This window comes from Carettochelys insculpta, chromosome 5, assembly GCF_033958435.1.
Source record: "Carettochelys insculpta isolate YL-2023 chromosome 5, ASM3395843v1, whole genome shotgun sequence".
NCBI lineage: Eukaryota > Metazoa > Chordata > Testudines > Carettochelyidae > Carettochelys > Carettochelys insculpta.
In genome coordinates, this window is record NC_134141.1 from 107,709,845 (window position 1) to 107,731,486 (window position 21,642).

Consider the following 21,642-nt stretch of genomic DNA (forward strand, 5'->3'; position numbering starts at 1 on the left):
CCGGGCAGGGAGCGGGTCAGCAACCCGGGGGACGCCCGCTGGCGGCGGGGAGGAGTGCAGCGCCGGGGAGGGGGAGCGCAGGCGAGGCGGGGCAGCCTGGCAGCGGCGGGGGCGTGTCTCCGGGACCCGGGGCTGGGCTAGTCCGGTCCGGTCTCGGCCCGCCGCCACCCCGCACCGCAGGCAGGGACAGCGACAGGACGCGCGTCGCAGAAGTAGCCCCCCCCCCCCGACCCCGCCGTACGCCCAGCGCCCCCGTAGGTCGGGGACCCTCCCCTGAGCGGCGGCCGCCGGGAGAGCGCCCGGGCAGGACGCGGATCCGGAGCCTGCAGCGGGCGGGAAGGGAAGGGAAGGGGCTGGCAGCAGGTGATGGTTCTCGTAAGCGGTTTCCTGGGATCGCTGACCAGACCCGGCGAGGATTAGCCCGGGGCCGCCAGCTGCTCTGCAAAGCCATCGGCAGCAGGGTGCGGAGAAGAGTCCCCATGGAGGTAAGCTGAGCGCAAGAGGTAGAAGCCGTGTGGGAACCTGGTGTGGGGGTGTGTGAATGGCGCTGGGGGGGGGCAATGACACGGGGGAATAAGGGTGCAGGGGGATCTTAAGGGGTGAATGACGCTGGGAGGATTAAGGGCGCTGGTTGTGAATGGCACTGGGGGGTTGGCGCGAGGGGAGCTACGGGGTGAATGGCGCTGGGGGGGGCTAAGGGCGCGAGGAGAGCTAAGGGGTGAATGGCGCTGGAGGGGCTAAGGGCGCGAGGGGAGCTGCGGGGTGAATGGCGCTGGGGGGGGGCTAAGGGCGCGAGGGGAGCTGCGGGGTGAATGGCGCTGGGGGGGCTAAGGGCGCGAGGGGAACTGCGGGGTGAAGGGCGCTTAGCTCCCCTTAGCTGGGGGGGGGGCTAAGGGCGCGAGGGGAGCTGCGGGGTGAATGGAGCTGGGGGGGGGCTAAGGGTGCGGGGGCCGCTGGAGTGTCATTAAGACTCACTGAAAACGCCGGCCCGAAGCAGCCCTTCTTTTAAAAGCCCCAGAGCCCCGTGCCTCCCGCCTGTGGAGGTTGGGTCGGTTTGATGCCCGCGGGGCTGGAGCCGCTCCCACGCCGCCCTCTGCGCTGCCGCTCAGCTCCGCTCCGCTCGGCTCGGGGGGCTGCCGGGCCTTTCATCCCACTCCGTGGACTGAATGCGCTGGCCAGGGGTTCGGCTACTACGCGGTGGGGGCTAGCGGCGGCCGAGCAGTGCGGCAGGGCTGGCGCTCTCAAGCGCGGCTCAGACTTCGCGGAGCAGCCGGGCCCCCCCTCCCCATCACAAGCTGGCCTGTACCACAGCAAAGGGGAACACGGTTGTTTGTTTATGGCAAAGCCGCTGCGGAAGAGTTGCTCGCCGGGGTGGGGGCTGACGCCTCTCCTCGGGGCCTTTCCTTTTCACCTAGGCTAGGGGGTGTTTCAGATGAATCAGGGAGGAGCTGGATGAGGTATTAGGCAAGAAACTTTGTTTACGATCTCGCATGAGGTTATGATTTCCGGTGGGAGCAGAACTCTGCCCCAAACTGCCCAGCAGTTCCTTTGGAGAAGCCCCTTTACAACTGAAGGCACAAAATGTTTTCCTGTTGGACACAGGCACCCTGGCTTTTAAAATGAAAGTGCTCTTAAAGGTGAGGGAGGAAGAGCCTCTCTAGTAAACTTTCACTGCAAAAGGTTCTGATCAAGAAGTATTTTTTGCCTGCAGTTCAACGTGTGCAAAAATAGAGATAATATTCTTATGCTTTTGGATATAATTTATCTGCAAATTTGAGTGCCCAAAATCTGGTGGGTTTTTTGGGTAAATAAAGGGCCTGTTTGTATTTGTGGATTTTTGTACATGTAACAGACAGGCATATTTCATTGTTGTGTTAGGATTTATTTTGTATTCATTCAGATTCAAGGCGTCTGCTCAGCCCGGTTTTTTGGCAGAATCCTCTTTTGCGGTGGAACTGAAGGGACATTATAAGTGAAACTAATAAGTAAAATATGTTTTAGAAATAAAATACAGATGGGAGATCATCTAAGTGTTGTATTGCACAACATCATGCTCTGTGTGTGTGTGCGCGCGCGCGCGCGCACCATTCATCCCCTACAACTCTGGGTTTTGTGAATGTGCCCACAATTGTGAAGTTATATTATGAAACTGTTCTGGAAAAGTCACACAAGCTAATAAGCTCTGATGAAACAGGCTAGCTAGAATCTCTGCTGGTGTGTTCTGGCTAATGGCGCTTCTCATCCTAAACCATGTGTGAAAAGTGTTTTCCTTTTTTTGTAACAAGTTTTCTTATGAAATTATAAGTTGTTCAGTTAGAATGGTCTGAAGAGTTATTCAGCTAGGTTGTATCTCACATTTTCAGAATAGTCTGCTATCAGACATGTGCCTCTTGCATCCCGTAGGATGGTCACTGACCACTGGTTTGTGTTTCCATCTGACTGGTGCTAACAGATCATCACAACAGAGAGTGGAAAGCTGAACTACCCTCCCTTTTCTTCTCTGATGGGATGTTTCACTTTGGTTCCACTATCTGGCTTGAAAGGGATTTGCCTCTGCCTTTTAGAAGTGGCTGTAGGTAGATGGGAGAGAACTGGGTAGCACTGGCTAAACACGGGTGAGAAAGGAGGTGAGAAAGGAGGTGGATGTCAAAGAACTTTGATAAGATAAGGGTAGTTCTGTGTATAGCACATATCTTGATAATCTTGTGGTCTTTATAGCAAATTTTCCTATTGGAAGTGCACATACTACATTCAGGCCATTTCATGAGTGCTGTGCCTTGGCTTTACTACTGAATAGCCTGTAGGAAGAGAGGAATTTCACTGCTCTGTTCTTTCACCCATGAAGTGAACAAGGGACCCCTTTTGATTAGCTTGAGCACATCTGTTGTGATAAGTAGCAATGCTTGGCTTTCATCCCTACTTTTAGACTTCAGTTGTTTTCTTACAGCCCTTTGTAATAAGAGGCTCTTGAGCTCCAGTTTTACATGTCAGGAAGCACTCCGTTCCTTCAGGATCAGAGCACTAGTCAGTTAGCTTTGTTTCTTATGCCAGAGAAAGGCTTCTAAAGTGGAGGATGAATCATACTATGGTATTGAGATTCATGAGTTTGGCATTTTTTCTTTACACTGACCTCTCAGAATGGTTAGTCTGCTAATTGGTCTCTCTGCTTTATTCAGATATCCGTGTTAATTGCATATCTTTTGTTAAGTGATTTTTTTCCACTGTCAGACAAGTGTGTTGCCTGCAGATTATTAATGCACTAGACATGTGGCAGCGAACCAGGATATTGCAGTATTTTAGTGCACTGCATATCTATGCATGGACTTTGAATATCAGCATGAGAATCCCATTCTTGTCAGTGCGTAAGGTAGCTATAAGACTCTCTCTTTTATTGTGGACTTCAAACATCTACCTTTTCTTCTCCATGTGTTAAGGACAGGAATTGTTTTCTTTAATAATTATGTGGAACTAGATTATCGCTGAACCATAGGATGGCAGATATTTCTCTCCCCCCCCACTCCAAGTTCCAAAACCACCCCAAGTGAAACACACTTGTTGTTTGATCTCCTACAGAATGTATAGAAATTAATTCAGATATTTGTCAGGGTCCTGCCTGATCTTAGAACAGCCCTGTGTGGCGGGGGTGTGTGTGTGGAAATAACTTCATGTGGTACGTGAAATAGTGTGCGCTGGCGCATACAGCAGAGGATCTGATATCTTTGCTATCTGAATTCTTACACTATGTTCTAATGTCCTCACAGACAGGCTTGTGTAGAAGCTATTTAACACTTTGTGCTATTATGCAACACTACGATTAATATTAACCAGTGACATTAAAATAGAAGTTACAGAGGCGGTATGGTCTAGTGAACTCCTAGGTCTGACACTGACTTCCTGTTTGACTTTAGGAGAGTTTCTTAAAATACGTTCACTGCTGTAAAAGTGACACTTTTCTTGTCCAGAGATCTGCTTTGTGTTCCCTAAGTCATATTTTGGATTTCATTGATAAAGTGTGCTTTTTTTGTCTGTTACATTTCACCTGTTAAGATCATAGAATCAATTACAGCCAAGGAAGGAAGGAAGGAAGGCTCTGCTGAATTCTTTCCTGGCTCATGCGTTATCAGGAGACAAATTACCTGCAATAAATCCCAATTATGGAACCTCTACATGCAGCATGTTGGCTCCTGGAATGATTTGCATATTAGAAACCATGTTTTACTTTCCAACCAAATCATTTTAACTGCCAGTACATGACCTGGGATATGAAAGCTAAGATACGTATATAAATCTGTGGTGTATGGTGTCTGGTTCTGCTCACCTCATTTGAGAAAAGATCTGGTGCAATGGAAAAAGGTACAGAGAAGGGCAATGAAGATGATCAGTGATATGGAATGGCTTCTGTAATGATTTCAGGGTTCATTAAATAGGAAACCAAATGAATGAGAGAGGAATTTAATGAAATAAATTGGAGAGCTTCTGAAGCGAGGGTCTATATTCAACCATGTGGTGGTCTCTGCCTTCAGGGTACCTCTCTAAATTCCTATGTTCCTCAGGAGGGAACCTGTGTAAATTATAATCTCACTCTTCTACAAGCATATTTTTACATCTTCCCTCTTAAAAATAAATTAACTTATATGTAAAACAGCTAACAATCTAATGGCGAATACTTTGAATTCTTAACCCATTTTATTGTTTGTAAGCCCAAAACATCAGCTGCGTAGAGAGGAGAGGTTACCAGCACATCACTCTCAAGTAAGTCTTTACCGTTCACTTTCCTGAAATACCCCTTCTCCTGGCATAATAGACAGTCTCTCTCTGAGGTGTTCCATGCATTTAATCTCCTTCTCTGATCTTCTCAATATCAGCCTTTCATTTGTCTGAAGTTTTGTCTTGTTCCTTGACAGTTTCTCCATTGTAAATGGATAAAGGATCAGTCAGATGAGAAATTCCAGAGTCCACCCTACTGTCAACATGTGGAACTTTCTGAGATTATGGAGTATTGTGTCCAGTTTGGGGTACCACATTTGAAGAGGAATGTGGAGAAATTGGAGAAGGTCCAGAGAAGAGCAACAAGAATGATTAAAGGGCTAGAGATCAGCCACTATGAGGAAAAACAAAAGAATCGGGCTTGTTTAGTTTAGAAAAGAGAAGACTGAGAAGGGACATAATAGGGAGTTAAAAGTACCTAAAAGTGTTAAGGGAGGAGGAAGAAAAAATTGCTCATCTTCGTCTCTGAGGATAGGACACAAAGCAATGGTCTTAAACTGCAGCAAGGGACGTTTAGGTTGCACATTAGGAAGAAACTTCCTAAATGTCAGGATGATTAAACACTGGAATACATTGCCTAGGGAGGTTGTGATCTGTCCATTACTGGAGATTTTTAAGAGACGGTTAGACAGACATCTGTCAGGGATGGTCTAGACAGTACTTGATCCTGCCTTGAGGGCAGGGGACTGTACTTGATGACCTCTCAACTGCCCTTCCAGTTCTAGTGTTCTATGGTTATTCATAAATACCTTCAGTTATGTCAATGTGTCCTCAGTTGTACTACTTAAGGCCTTGGATGCAACTGTTCTTTAATGGTGCCTTTCTAGTGCTAAGTATTAGAGATGGGACTCCTCCGACACTCTTTCCATCTTGGTTCAGGGATGGGAGGTCACAGGCCCTTTTGTCAAAATAGTATTTCTGCTTCCACTTCAGTTTTTCTTTCATCTTCCCATGTAGTTTCATTGTTATGAGATTTCGGCAAGCTATCAGTAATCGGTAAATTAGATCTGATCCTTCTTCCCATTACCAGCTGAGCTGGAGAAGAGCCTTTCTCTAGGGATGCACTTCAGTAAACCAGTAATACTTTCGAAAAATCACAAACCCCCATCAGAAATCTTTTTCATAATATTATCTATTGTCAGTCTAGGCCTTTCTACAAGTCCCATTTGATTGGGCATAAATTGGACTTCATGTTTTATGATGAAAATTGCAATCTATGACAAATTGCATAAAACTTGCACTGGAAAATTGCAGGCCATTATTGCTAAAAACTGCATCAGGAATTATATCACTGGAGAAGATTCCCTTCCTGGTGGCAAGTAGTGATGTACGATTAGTACAATGAAATGTGCAAATTTCTGGGGACAGAAAAATCTGTGACTGTTAGAATAATCCTTTGATTGCCAAGTGAATAAATCAGTGCCTACTTTCCTTTAAGGCTTTTGTGGAACATGCTGAGGTCTCACTGGCTCTGCCTGATGGCATGGCTTGTATTTCAACCAGGAAGATAAGTTTTCTGCCATACTAGTACTGTAGCAATTGGCAGCCAATACAGTACCTCCTTGTACTTGTTGGCACTTCGAATTCCTAGATGATACTCATAGATCTTCCTTAACATTTTTTTTTTTTTTTTTTTTTTACAGATTTTGGAGTTACAACCTTCCTGCCCTGGAAAATCAACCGATTGGAGTAACAGAGATGTAGCCGTGTTAGTTTGTGCTCCAACAAAACCAAACAGCGGAAATGTAGCACTTTAAAGACTAACAAAATGATTTATTCAGTGAGGAGCTTTCGTGGGATAGACCCACTTCATCTGTCTAATCTCATTTCCAGTCCTTGGACTGAAAGTGAGATTAATCAGATGAGCTTTCGTAGGACAGACCCACTTCATCACCGAATAAATCATGTTGTTAGTCTTTAAAGTGCTACATTTCTGCTCTTTTGTTCTATCATAGGAAGTTCATTTCTGTAGTTCTGATAGTCTCATACTTGAACAGCAGCTGCTTGTTTCTTCAGGCATCCCTTTAATTATCACTTCTTTTAAGGATTCTCAGTGATTCATCCTTCTGTTTCCTCTCACAAATGTTGCTGTTTCCTGTTAGCAATGGGAAATGACTTTACAATCAGAGCTACATAGGCTTACGTCTCTGTCTCTCATGTCTCCTCTGATTCCATGGGTGCCCCACCCCTATAAAGTATCAGAAGGGCAGCTGAGTTAGTCTATATCCTCAAAAACAATGAGAAGTCCTGTGGCAGCTTATAGACTAACCAGTATTTTGAAGCATAAACTTTCATGGGCAAAGACCCACTTCGTCAGATGCTCTGTGAAGTACATCTGCCATGAACATTATTTATTGGGCCTGAAAGTCACAACCAAATCTTTCTTTTGCAGCTTTATCATCATTCTTTGATTCCTTGAAGCATAGTCATTTTAACAGTTTGCTACATAACATTATCAGGAGCTTGCGGTCCATGTCATCTTCCATTGTCTATCTGTAAATCTAATATACGTACTGAATCTCTTACAGGCAAACAGAATTCATAAAAGCTCTGTTTTGATCTGTGTATCTGGTTTCCACTTCAGTCAGTGATTTGGCTGCATATGCCATTAGTTGCCAATCATCTTCATGCTCCTGTAAAATCAGTACACCAAACCCAGTTTTGTTGATATCTCTGGGATCTAGCATATGTGTAGCTGGCCCTTACTTTTGTCCATAATGGCAGGGGAATTCACCCTTTCTGTTGGCTCCTCAGTGTTTTGCATTACTTGCGTTGCTTCTGTCCTTGCATGCTCAGCCTCCCGTTTATCACTGAGTGAGACTGGTACCTTTCTACAGAGATAAATAACTGGAGTAACCTGCTTGTTTACCCAGATTGTATGTTGTCTCTTCAAGCTACTCAACCCTTGAAACAGTTCATGATATTCCTGAAAGAGTGCCTCATAGTCAGGTTCAATATGATCTTGTAATATGAGCATCTGTTTTACCAGCCCGTACATAAGGAGCCTATCAGTGGTTCCCAACCTTTTTAGCAGCACGGCACACTTCAATGAAAGAAATGATTCCATGGCACACCCACTTTTTTCAGCTGAATTGATAGCTCATAAATATCACGTTTACTTACATTTACTATGCCTATTGTCTTACTAGAGAGGTTTGCAACACAGTAGTGCATATAACAAGGATCAGATGCATTAATCTTTCAAATCCACCACAGAATACATTCTTAGGTGGCGAGCACAGACACGTTTTGAAAATCTGCTAAGTGCTGTGCGGGGGACGTTGAGGAAACAAGTAACAGTGAAACCAGGTACCCCTCCCTGCCAACCCAATGGAGCCAGGACACAGCGTTTAAACGGCATCCCAGCTGGCAAAGGGTCATCAGTTCCCCCCACCCCCAACTCCTCCACAGGGTCTCTGCAAAGAGCCACAGCAATGGGAAATTGATGGGAAATTGACAAAATTTCATGGCACACGAGAGTGCCAGGGCACACTAGTTAAAAACCAGTGCCATACATTATGGTTGATGATAGCAGTGCACCTCCCCTTCACTGGTGAATTTGGTCCCGAATATCCAAATTACTTATTTTTGTTGGCCCAGTTTTGGTCTTATTTTCAGTCTCTCATAATCTTGTTCAGACTGAGTATTAATCTGATCTTCCATGGCCAGTTTCAGTGAACAACTGGTCCATTCACTGCCACATCAATATCCAGTCTGTCTCTCTCACCAGACTTGCTAGAATCCCAGTATGTCTAAAAACTTCTCATCAAGATTATCAGTCTTTAACTGAGTGTGCTTACATTTGGGATCTGCAGCATTTTTCAAAATTATTATTTCCTCCACATTTGAGTTTCCCTAAGGCCTACAAGATGCAATTCACATATTCCATGTAAGCATCTGTAAATCATCTGTATCCCATCTTCCCCCAGCAGTGGTTTTACTAGCGAGTGGTTTCACTTTCTGATTTGACCTATTTTGACTATATTCTTTAGTACTTAGTCCAAGGATAACAGCTTCTGTTGAATTCACCAAGTTGGCCTGTGCTTTCACAATTTCTTCAGCCCTGCCTTTTTGAAGAGCTTTTCCTAAAGTTAAATCTCCTTCACAGAACAGTATCTCTCTTACATGTTTAATGCCACCAACAATTCTGTCTCTGACCAGAGACAGTCCAGCTCCCAAAGTCACAGGCTTTACCAAATTTCCTGAATTCTATGATGTTGCTTTGTGGTGTCATCAGTTTTTTGCATGTATATAAAAAATAAATTGGTCTCTGACAGATTTCATTTCTTTTTGACATGTTGCTTAACATTTAATCAGTATTTTATTTAACTTCATGCTTTCATTTTCTGAAAACTTATGGTTATAAATATGCTATGCTGCTTCTGTAGCAACCTGCAAAAAGGTAGATTTCACTTTTTTTCTCCTCTGCCTCCATGGCTGCTAAATACAGTTCAGATCACTGCATGAGGTTTTTTTCCCCCAGTTTTCTGTCACACTGCTTGCAATACATCCATATTTGTCTTCCCCCCCCTCCCCCGCACTTTCTTAAGCTAGTCAAGCTACAGTCCTGTTGTGCTCACCAAATACATGGAAAAACCTCTGTGCCCTCCGTTTACTTCTCTGGTGCAAACTGGGGGGCTAACTGCAAAAGGACTGCGGTTTCCTTCTTATTCCGCACTTCTGACACCATGTAATGATCTTCGGGATCATTAAATAACAGACCAAATGAATGAGAAAATAGTAAAACTTTTATTAAAATGAACTGGAGAGCCTCTGCAGTGAGGAGGTACATGCCCACCGTGCGGTGTTCCCAAGCTCTGCCTCAGGGACACATCTCCAAATCTCTATGCTCATACTGTTGTTCCTTATGAGGGAGTGTCTGTAAATTATAATCCTCTACAAACATACCTCTATAGCTTCCATACAAGGAGAGACTACCATTACTAAGGCTGTTCAACTTAGAAAAGAATTAAAGAAGGATGTGGTAGAGATCTATAAATGCATGTATGGTGGAAAAAATGGAAAGAGAAGTGTCACCCTTTTTCACAATACAAAAACTGCAGGGGGTGGGGTTGGGCATTAGCTGATGAAATTAATAGGCGGCAGCTTTAATACATCCAAGATATCATTTATATTATATATATTACCATTTATATATTACCAAGATATTTCTTCACACAGTGCACAACTAACCTGTGCAGCTCGCTGCTGCAGTATGTTGTTGTGATGCCCAAAAGTATAACTGAGTTCAGAACAGAGTAGGTAAGTTCATGGAGGATAGTTCCATCAGTGTCTGAGGCAGGATGGCCAGGGATTTAACACTATACGCAGATGACCCTAGCTCTAGCTCTATGGTTCTAGCTGCTAGAAGCCAGGAGGGGCAGATGTGGAGGGAATCTCTCCAAATGACTTTGTTCTGTATATTCCTCTTCGTTCTCTCGTACTGGCTGCTGTTGCAGACTAGAAGGACAACCGATCTGACCTAATGTGGCAGGTTGGTTGTATGTATGTTTGTTTGTTTGTTTGTTTTTGGTTTATGGACCACCAGGATCTCTAATTCACCTGAAGTCCAGTGAAGATTTTGTTCATTGCGTTGGCAGAGATGTGTACGTAGAGAGATTTACATAACAGCTGTGTAGTCCATTGTGCAGGCAGTGGTTTGGTGAAGAAGGAATATCTCACACATGGTTGAGTTCATTTAGATCCTTCACAGAATCTCCTGACTATTTTCTCTCTCAGTGCACTGCTCCTCAAGACCTGATGTGATGGGGTATCTGCCCCAAGCTGTCCGAAAGAGGTTAACTGAGCCCTAGAGGGGCTGAGCAGGAGCTATCCAATTAGAGCCTGTGAGGAGCAGTCAGATAGGGCTGGGAAGGTTCATGGAAGAAGGGCTGCAGGGCAGAGCTGCTTCTGTTGTTTCTGGGAGCTTAGAGGAAGGAGGACTGGCTGCCTTGCAGGAGGAGGAATGCTAGCATTGTGGACAGAGTAATGCTGGGTAGGATCTGAGGAAGGAGAGCCAGCGCCTGGCTGACTGCTATGCCTGGCTTACTGAGGTGTGAGAAGGTGCCGGTGCTCTGAGGAAGGGGCCCTAGGAAGTAGATGGAGAGATTGGAGAAGATGCAGTGGATGGCTGCCATCTACTGGGCCCTAAGGTGAAATCAGGCCCAGGTACTCACCCTCAAATGCCACTGAAGAAGTGGCTGGACTGTTGGATTTTGGTACAGTCACCCGGAAGGGAGAACAGCGCATGACATGACCCAAGAGTTGTGCCCTGAAGAGGGCTCTGTGGTCCTTGGAGGGATGTGGCTCCTGGCACAGAAGTGAAAATGGCGAGACGCCACAGAAGTGGGTGCTTTGGCTAGCAATGCTAATCTTCAGGACCGCCAGTAGGAGAGAGCCCAGTGATGAGTGAACCCCGTCATGTATGGCATCGAGGCAAACTTCTTTCTGGCTGAAAAGGGCTGGATGTCCACCTGTGGTGCATGTTCCTTCCCACCCCTTTCTTTTCCAACCCATGGGGCAAGAGTCTGTAACCTCAGCTTCAGTCAACTTGTGTTATGGAAAACTTCACTCAGCAATGGAATGGAATGCAGTTTGCAGTGGAAGACAGTGTGTGCTTTGCTAGGCTAAATCCTTTAAGTAGTTCAAGACAGAAAATAAAGAATAATTGATTCAGTTTTTATAACTATGGGGGAAGTTAGGTGCTGTCAGGCCAAGATGTGATTACCTGAGCTGGCATTTATCCAGGACTACAGGGGTTAATCTTCTACTTTTGCAAAGAGAGTCAAGGAATTGTGTATGATGACATGTCTGGAGTCTTTCTAGAGTTTAAGGCGACAGGGGACTGCTAGATCCTAGTGGGACTTCCTGAATATCATTGGCCACCAACCCCATCTAGCTCCTGCACACGAAACCCAGCAACGGAAATGAGAGCCATATAAGACTGTTACGTACTAGAGGCATAGAGTAGTAGGGGCTGAGATGTGCTGGTGCTTGAGGGACCTGCAATAGTAATGATACTCTGGTAATCCTGGTGAGGGACCTGCACCCACATGCTCCAGAGAAAGGTGGAAAATTCACAAGATCCCTGGCAATCTGAGCTGGGAGAACATATTTTTCTGACCCTCCACATAACCAGTTGGATCCTGATCATCTGAGCGAGAACTAGCCAGTCAAGCATTAGCATGCTCAATGCCACATCAGAGCCCTTGCCTGCCCCATCCAGTGCCCCGACTCTAGTTGTGGCTATTCCTGATGCTTTCGGGGAAGGACATTTAAAATTCCTCCTAGAATATATGGGGAGGGGAGTAAATCTGCTTTGTGACCACTGCCAATTATCAGCTGAAATCCTGCAGCGTCAGTTTTAAGAGCACAAGATTATAACCTGGAAACCTCAGGGCTGTTGAGCTCTGTTCTCCAGCATATGCAGCCCCATTGTACAATGTGACTCATGAATTTGTCCAGCTCTCTCTCAGAGCTAATTGGTTTATCCCCGCAATTCCTGTTGGGGGACTGTTAGAAACTGCTTTCTGATTTCCAGCCTGAATTTGTTCATGGCCATCTGCTCTTGTCCCTGCATTGTCCTTTAGTTTAAACTTTTCCTTGCCAACCTGCTTATGGGGAGCAAGTGTAGCCCCTCTCAGCCTTCTTTTTTGCAAAACTAAAATCAAACTTTTCCAGTCTCCTCTTATAGGAGAGGCTCGTCATTCCCCTGTTCATCCTAGTAGCTCTTACCTGCCCTTGTTCCAGTTTGAATTAATCCTCTTTTTTTTTAACATGAGTGACCAAAATTGTACACAGTATCCAAATGAGCTTTTGGCACTGCCTTGTACACTATATTCATACTACTTTATATCTACTGGAAATTCCTTACCTAATACATCCTAGGATTACATGTACAGTTTTCACAGCTGCATCACACGGGGGTGACCAGTGCTGCTGCTCTTGACTCACATGCCCAGGTCTCTCTTCTCCTCTGTCACTTCCAGCTGATGTGTCCCCAGCTTGTAACAGAAATTCTGAATATTAGACCTTCAGGGTATGTCCACACTACAAAATAAGGTCAAATTTGTCAAAATAGAATTTAACACTGGATTTTATAAAGTCAAAGTTGTGTCCACACCTGCCCACAACGTTGACTTAGTACATCCCCACTAATTGCCAAAGTTCAACTGTTGCAGCAGTGCATTGTGGGAACCTATCCCACAGTTCCCTGAATGTGGTTGCCTTCTGGGCTTTTTTGCTGCTGCGTTATGGGAAAAAATTCCCTGCAAGTTGTTGTGGGAGTGTAATGTCATTCTTCCACACTGCATTGTCCTCAAAACAAACGGCCATTTTTCAGAAGTCACCCCAATGAGATATTGTTTGTCATCTGAATCATGACCTTTTAACCAAGTGTGTTATGATAGCACCACTGTCATCTTCCCAGACTGCACTGCCCTCAGTCCCCTTCCTTTGAAGCCAAACAGCCAATTTTCAGAAGGAAATCCGGAAAAGTAGGGAATCCCAGAGGTCATTGGGTTCAGTGGTTAGCATCACTCAGAAGAAGGAGAAGGAAAGACAGACTGCCTCACTTTCTAGTGACAAGTATCAGACTACAGCCCCCCAAAATCTTTGCCATGAGGGAAGACTTCCACCCCACCCCGGGTGACAACCAGCCCCCAAATCTTTCCCACCTTTGGAGCCTTCACTGCATGCAAACCAGGACATAGTGATGTCTGGAAGCATGGTCAGCACTGCAGCCCAGGCACATGTGTTTTTATTGGGTGGGGGGTTAGCCACGTGGTGTGATTGGGTGGGGGGTTAGACCCCTGACTTGCATAGCATCTGTAAGGGGGCAGGTTACCCCGTTCAAATGTGACCCACAGAAAAGAAGTTTCTCGGCCTCTCATACAAACATGACTCTTCCAGCCTAGCCACCATGTGGTGTGCTGGGGCGGGCGCTGGACTGCTGCATGGCACTGCGGTGGTGGTGGTTAGGTATGGCCTAGACCCGCCCCCACCCCCTCTGATTTCATGGCAGCTGTGGGGAGTGGGACGTCCATGTGCAAATGTGAAACAGTGGAAGTAACTCTCTCTGCCCTTCCTGCTATATCCTGTGCAGGGAAAAAGCCTTCACCACCCCCGCAGAACATGACATCCTGCTGTCTCATTGCATGACCACTGTCTGGTCTTCACAGCCACGCCACCATGTGCTGTGTTGGAGCAGGGGCTAGCCTGCAAGATGAAATGAGTCCCTGGCTCTCCTGATGGCTCTATGCTGGAGATCTGTAAAGTAGCTACATGCGATTGCCATGTTGATCATAAAGAAATGAATTCTAAATGCTGGGCTTCCTGTTTCCTACTTCCTGCTCACCTGGAGCAATGACCAGAAAGAACACCTCACGGGGCATTGTGGCACAGTTTCCAGGGCTAATAAAATTGATCTTAACCTTGGTTAAGATACGCTGTTTTAGCTTTACGTTGCAAATTTGACTTTTTTCAAGTAACTGTTGGGAATTCAGCAGTACAGAACTCAGTGTTACAGCCACATAAAATTGACTTACTGAGTGCTGGAGTGTAGACTGAGAGTTTTTAAAATCGACCACAGAACTTTACATTGGACTTTATCTCCTCATGTAGGCCAGGCCTAAGTTCGTGACAATGTACTCCACTACAAACCTTTATCCAGTGCAGATTCAACTGGCAGCACAACCTATTGCCCTTTCCCCTGCCATTGTGTCTGCTGAGCCCCATCTTTCCTAGTTATTTCCCATCGGGTGCCATGCCCAATGCTTTACTGAAGTCCAAACATTTCAAGTCTACTGCTTTTCCTTTACTGAAAAATTGAGGGTTTTTTTTTTTCAAGAAAGGAAATCCAGGAACTCTGACAACAATCTACACCTTCTCTGCCTTTTACCTCTGTGCATTAAATTATTTCCTTGACAGTTTGTGCTTCCTTTTACATTTGGACCAAGCAATGCCATTTCTAATGGACACACTTGGGGGTATTGGTATCTTAAGAAGGAAGAGTGCCACCACCTGGCTTGCCAACATCACTGTAAGAAACTGAGTTTCCGTTGGAGTTCTATCCAAGACAAGGCCTATCTCTATTTAATTGTTAGATCCATTAGGAGCGTAGTACATTGTAAAGCAGCTGCAGAGCCGGGACAGTGAGATTGAATGTGAAAGTTGTCAGTGTTGGTATTCTAATTCTTTCTGACAGAGTGTTTGGATTGCAACTGGATGGAGATTTGAACTTCACAGAGTACATTGGTAGGTGGGGATTTTTTCTAAGGAGGGGCCGGGGTCAGCATTTTGGTTGGAACTCCTGGACTCAAACTGACTTTGTTAAGAGGATTGCCCCTTACGATAGGGTGAAATCAGTGGGATTGGCAGTTGGTCAGTAACTGACAGGAACAGGCCCATTGCTTCTTTCTTTCTTTCTTTTTTTAAAAAAAAATTGGTATGGAGTTGCTTTTGGGCAGAGGTGGGAAAAGTGCCCAAAATTACTTGAGTAAAAGTACAGCTTCTTGGGCGGGGGAGGGATATACTTAAGTACAAGTGTCTCTCTGGAAAACTACTTGCATAAAAGTATGTGCCCTTGTGCACACACATCACATCTTGATTGTAGTCAAGTATGCAAAAGTGAAAGCAGCTGCATTTTAATTCTAGTAACTTTTAGGGTCCTTCCCCTCTACACTCTGCTTTTGGGTGCTGCTCGAGAACTAGAACTTTTCCCCATACCGTGGTGGGTAAATGGTATGGAAAGTAGCTGAGTTGGATTGAATTGGCAAGGTTGACATTCAGGAACCCCACCCTAATGAAATAGAAAATCTTTCAACCTGTATTATTTGTAATTGTGTCCTGAGACTGCAACTGGAATAAAAGCCTGAGTGGTGTCTGCTATGCAAACATAAAATAAAAAGCTCTCTGTCCCAAGGATTTTACAGTCTGGGTAGATGTGGCAACAGCGGGCTGTTGGGACAAGATAGATGAATGTTAAAGGGAAGAGGAACAGCAAAGCTGTAAATGATATTGAGTACGCAGTATGGAGACTGCTAACATGCTAATTTCCAAGCCGTGGGATAACAGTGGAGGGCTGATTAGTTTTATATGTGACATTTGTCTTACTGGTAGATGCTATTGATTCTTTTCCAGACTTTTTCATGTCTGTAAAGTACAAATATTTATTCAAAATGTTGTGACTTCCTGGTTTCATCAGCCTAACCAGTGTCCAAAAGATAAGTGGGATTAGCTGAGTTGATCTACGGAAGTCATCAGTTTAGGGGCTTGGTGGATCTGTTTGTTTGTTCTCCAAGTGACAATTTTAATGTCAGTTACTTCAGTTCCTTTCCTGTTGTTCTTAACTGATGGGGAGCCGGTAAACATCACTTCCATTTACTGATGAAATAACTTGTGATCGACTTTTGGATGTAGGAGAATATGAAGAAGTGGAGTTCTGCAATATGTCCTATTGGTTTGTAATCCTCTTTATATATGGTTTTAACATGGGGTTAAATTGGCTCATTGCATATAGCTAGGAAAGACCACCATTGCTTCAGGAGAGCCATCCCTCTCCTCCCCCCACCGTCGCTTAAGGAATAATGCAAGAGCTTTGAAGTCCTGATGCTCTGCTGAGCTCTGCGGCAGCAGAAGTAAAGGGTTGGGAAATGGAGAATAAAGGGATGTGGCTGGATTAAAAGGGCCCGTCTTCATAGAGCATGATTGCTAGCTGAATAATCTTTTTCTCTTATGTTATGCTTTGATCCTGCGATTTAAGATTAAAAATACCTTGGTTTCAGAATGTTCTTTGGTCACTCTTTGAATGGCTGATCACAAACTTCCAGATGGAAGAATAGCAGGTGCCAAATCCATTAGGACCTGCTGGGATAAGCAGGTTTGGTAGAGTGGGTCTTAGGCTACACTACCCTGTCTAAGAGTGGGAGAATCCACATAGGAGAAAGGCACAAGGCTGGATTCTTGGGGGATGGCAGGGTTCTGCTCAAACCAGAGTGGGGTGAGTAATGTATCTAGCCCCGTAACCATGGCTGGGGTTGAGGACAGCTGCTTTTGAATTCCAGCTTTCAGAAATTTGGATATGGAAATATTATAGTCTGTTGAGTTGGCAAAAAATTGAGAGAATAATATTGAAGCTCTGGCAGAAGTACAATACCACAGCTCAAGACTGAACACTTAGAAGGAAAACCTATTGGGGAAATGGGCCACTTGATTGTCATTTATTACCTACAATGGCCCACCATACCAAATACTCTCAGGTTGTGTCTACACTTGCATTCCTCTTTTGAAAGAGGAATTCAAATGAAGGAAATCCAAAGTGCAAATGAAGTTCTGATTTGCATACCTCGTGCTTCATTTGCAAATCTTTTTGAAAGAAAAAAGCAGTGTAGATGTGGATCTTTCGAAAATAAACCCCGTTTTTGAAAGAACCGTTTAGGATTAAGGGTATTCCCAAAAATGGGGTTTATTTTCAAAAATCCACATCTACACTGCTTTTTTTCCTTTTGAAAAGAGATTATGCAAATGAAGTGTGAGATAGGTAAATCAGCACTTCATTTGCATTCCTCTTTCGAAAGAGTAGACGTAGGCTCAGGGTTTAAAAGAAAATCTCCATCTTGGCTGAGGTAGATTTCCCCACCCTTCCACCCCGGGCTTTACGCTCAGTTCTCACCAGTTTAACATCAGTGGATTTATTTCTGATTTACATTAGTGAAAGGGAGAGTGACCGTGTTTTTTCTTCTAGTTCAGGCCTCATGTTCCCAGGTAGCATAGTTTGTGTCCTTGGAAATTGACATGTAATTTCATATGGAGGGGTCTTTTAAACCTTTTTTCTGTTATTTTAAAAGGCAAAGCAAAACAAGCAAATTTTACAATGCTCTTAAATAGTCAAGGCTTTTGTTTCCCCCGTCTGTCTTTTATCCCCATTATATTCTATACAAAAATGTTCCTGAGTTTGTTTTAAATCTTCTATGTGGATTGTAGATTTGATTTTTTTTTTTAAAGTGTCCTCTTAATGTCTGGCTTTGGATGTGTTCCTTGGAGAGGAACTTGAGTGCTGCATGTTATAAATGAAACTATGAATGAGCAAAAATATGATTTCTGTAGCTTTAGAGCGTGTTGATCCAAAGCTTTATTGTGTTGTGATGTGTGCATATATATTGGATCTGCCACACTGAGTCAGCTCCTGTGGGGACCAGAAGCACACCAAAAATGCATGCAATGAAAAAGATCAACAAAAAGGAAAAAAATGGCAAAATGATAGTAAAATAGTCCCATTTCTGTTTTTTAATTTTGTAATCTAGATAGAAAAGCAGACACAGCCTCTAATATCTCCTTAAGTCCAGCTGCTGCTGTCCTTTTTAAACTGGATCTAAACATTACTTAAAGGCTATGGAGCATCTTCCAGTCCAGCTTTTAAAGTAGAAGTATCAAGCAGTCCAGGCATTTCCAAGGTTATCCTCAAGGGAATATCTTCTAAAGAAGTGGCCTCTTAGCCATGGTGTTCGACTGACTTTCTGGAACCAGTTGTTAAAGACTCAAAGTGGCACTGGCATTTGTTTCACAACTGCAAATTCAGTTTCTCTGGTAAGATCGTAAATGCAAAGGAGCCCAGCTGCCTGGAAAGGGTGACAGCTGACTGAACAGAGAGGGTGTTCATGGGGCAAAGAAGTATTACTTTTTACACTGGCTCAAGAGAACCTAGTTGCACTTTAAAAAGAAATATAAAGGGAGCTGAAGATGATTGCTTGCATTCTGCATGAACCCTGAGACAGCCTTCTGGGAATACAGGGCCATATGCCGAAAGTTGTAAGAAGAAGTGGTGGAACTGTTTTAAGTTCAGATTAAATAGATTTTAAAAGACGTATAATTTCAGTTATGTAAGGCCAGTGCTTGCAGGGGAAGGGAAAACATTTTGTCCATGTCTCGTTTTTAAAAAAAAAAACAAAAAACTTCCTCAGGAAATGTGTAAGGGTCCTAGGTCATTAATATGTGCAGAATTGAAGCTTTAATTTAAGGCAGTCTGTTTCATATGACTGTGGAAGAAACCTTCCAAATGTTAACCAGTGAAGCGGTGTAGTGTTAAGTCTGCTCCACTGTGGTTTCTCCTACTCATAGGGTTCCTGGTGCAGCAATAGAATGAAGATGATCAGTGAGCAGCCATGAAACTGACAAGAATTCGCATATCTGTTCATATTTTCTCTAGCTTTTGGCTAATGGGTTTAATCCTTCTGCTAACACTCTTTTAAAATTTCAAGCCCATTATAGAGATATGGAGATTAGCTGCAATTTTTTTAATATTGTAGGGTGTGAGTTTAGTAAAACCAGCTGTTGCTGATGTTAAGTCCCTCTGTGAGGGGGTATGGTGGCGAAAACCTTTAAGAGATGGAAAGAACCCAAAGCTTATCGCTTTGATAAATTAAATGAAAAGTTAACAATTAAGCTAGGGTATTTTATAAATGAAATGTATTCTGGGGATATAGTCCTCTTTCCATATACCTATATGTTGTTAGTTGGAATTCCACTAAAGCATAGTAATGAACTGCATCCTGATAGTATCATGATCCATTCTTGAGTCCATCACTCCCGTTGTGCATATCAAAAGTCCCCCATTCACTACAAGAGCCAGTACAGTACAAAACTACCCATATCTCATTGAGACACCACCCTTCCTTCAATACATTCCCCACACCCTCAGCTCATCTCGCAGTTTCCCACAATTCCACTGGTGCTGCAAGAGTCTTCTTGGCAACATGTATTCTCAGGAAAAGACCTCCATCCATGTAGATCTCTTATCAAATCACGGCTGTAAATATCTCCTTTCCCCCTTGGTGCGCGCGCGCATGTGGTCGGTCAACTCTAAATGTTTCAGTTTTTGTATCTGAGCCAACATTGTTATCAAGCTGTACGTAACAAAATTGTGAGGTATCAAAATTCCTGCTTGATCACTGCACTTTATGTGAGACTGCTGGTATGAGCAGCCCTGTAGGCCCTATTCTTTTAGTGCAGTGGTGCTAAACTGTGGCTGATTGGAGGTGAAGGATGGCTTCAGAGTATGACTTTGACAGTGTCATTTTAAGATTTCTGCAGGCACTCTTTGGGTGGGTTTCCATAGGCACTTTTTCATTATTTCTACCTTTTTATAAACCAAAATCAGCAACCTTTGAAGAAAATTGTGGTTGGCATTTTTCATTTATACCCTTATCAACTGTAAAAATAACCATAGAGCTAAAAAATCTCAACCTAGTTACTTCCAAGCATTGCAGGAATTACTGAATTAGCATTGTTATTGCCTATAGTCTCTTATCAGCATATCCCCCAGCAGAAATCGCTTTTTAAAAGCTTTCCCCACCCTACTCCCACCAAAAGTACAAAAGTGATATTCTCCCTGGGTCCCATCCCATTCCCCCTGAAAGGGAGGAGAGGTCCACACAAGGTGGGTGAGATTTGGCTTTGTCTGAGGTCATTAATGCAGCTTAAGAAGATATAGGCATTGTACATATAATCCTATACCAAGCAGGCTATAAAGTGAAGCTAATGTTGAGAATGCCAAGGCTAGCTAATGATCTAAATTATTAACAGAGACATGCTCTGGGGTGAGACAGGCTTTCAAGTTCCTTAGAGTTCTGTAAAAGCCATCTTGGTACCTTTTAGGGAATTTACTTCTGTGAGGTTTCCAAAGTGTGCCTGCTTGCTATTTAAGTTCATCATTTACTTCCAGTACACACTGGGATGGGGCCACCACTGTGGGTGGGGGTTGTCGCAGGCAGGGGAGGCTCTGACTATGCATGTTAGCACCTCATTAGCCTGCTTTGAATTGCCTCAGAGGTGGCATGCATAGAAGCAGCCTCAGTTAATGAGGGACATGACTACGGCAGTTTGAAAATTATCAATAATAGTGCTGAGTATGAGATTTTGCTCTTTCTTGTACACTTTAAGGGAACAACTAGAAGATGATTCCACTGTTACAATTAACGGGGAAGAAAAGTTTTAAAGATATTTTTCCCCCCTAAAATAAAAAGTTAGTCGTAAGTCACTCTGCTTTTGAAAATCACACCCTTTCTATTCACTGAAATTACTCCCACTGCTCTGCAGGCTTTGGTTGCTTATTATGCAGTTGTTCCATGCACAGATCTCCACTGAAGTCAGTGGAGGCTCATGCTGTGGATGGAAGAACAACACTTTAAACCTTTTCTGTGTCTATCTTTTAGTATTTTAATGGCTTTTAGAGTGATGGACGTGTGATCTTAATTTCAGCATATAGTGCACTTGACTAAACAAACTACAAAAGTTCTACAGGATTTTTTTCTTAAGTCAGAATGTGTTACTTTAAAAAAAAAATCTAGTGACTGCTCTTATGGTGTTCTATGGAAGCCTGCAGTTTCATGTTCCTGTGTTTTTCAGACGCATTCAGACTGTTTCTTTTCCCTCCCTGGTGTGTTGGACATCCACTCTAATGTAGAGAGCAAGGAATTTCATACTAGAGTACTAATCCAAACCATAAATTGTGATTTATTCATTTATGGAGGTCAGTCTTGCATCCTTCAAAATAGCTATTCTTGAATAAAGGCTATATGACTGTGTCTAATTTTTAGTTGCTATATTCTCTCATATCAGATCAGTGGTTTCAGATTTAACGTAATGTACCACAGTGGCCTCAAAGTGCTCGGTGTCCCACCCTGGTATTTTAATTAACATAGTTATAATGGCTTCTTAATGTGATACAATACTTTAAAACAAGCCTATTAAATTGTTTGGCTTATGTACTGTCACTTTACTGTACATGTCACAATATTAGAACTTAATTAAATCATAATTTTAAAAACATGCTCACTTGGCAGTTTTTCTCAGTGTAACATATTACCTTGTCCATACTAT

General features: G+C 43.6%; 1 protein-coding gene across 3 annotated transcripts in view; it reads left to right on the top strand.

Annotated features, from left to right (window-relative positions):
• Positions 1-267: 267 nt before the first annotated feature.
• LOC142013831 (PDZ domain-containing protein 2-like) overlaps positions 268-21,642 on the top strand; it is a 185,458-nt gene continuing 164,083 nt past the window's right edge. For all 3 annotated transcript variants that reach the window (XM_074995708.1, XM_074995709.1, XM_074995710.1), the window contains exon 1: positions 268-485. The gene's annotated coding sequence lies outside the window, so the exon portion shown is untranslated. The remainder of the gene's footprint in view (positions 486-21,642) is intronic.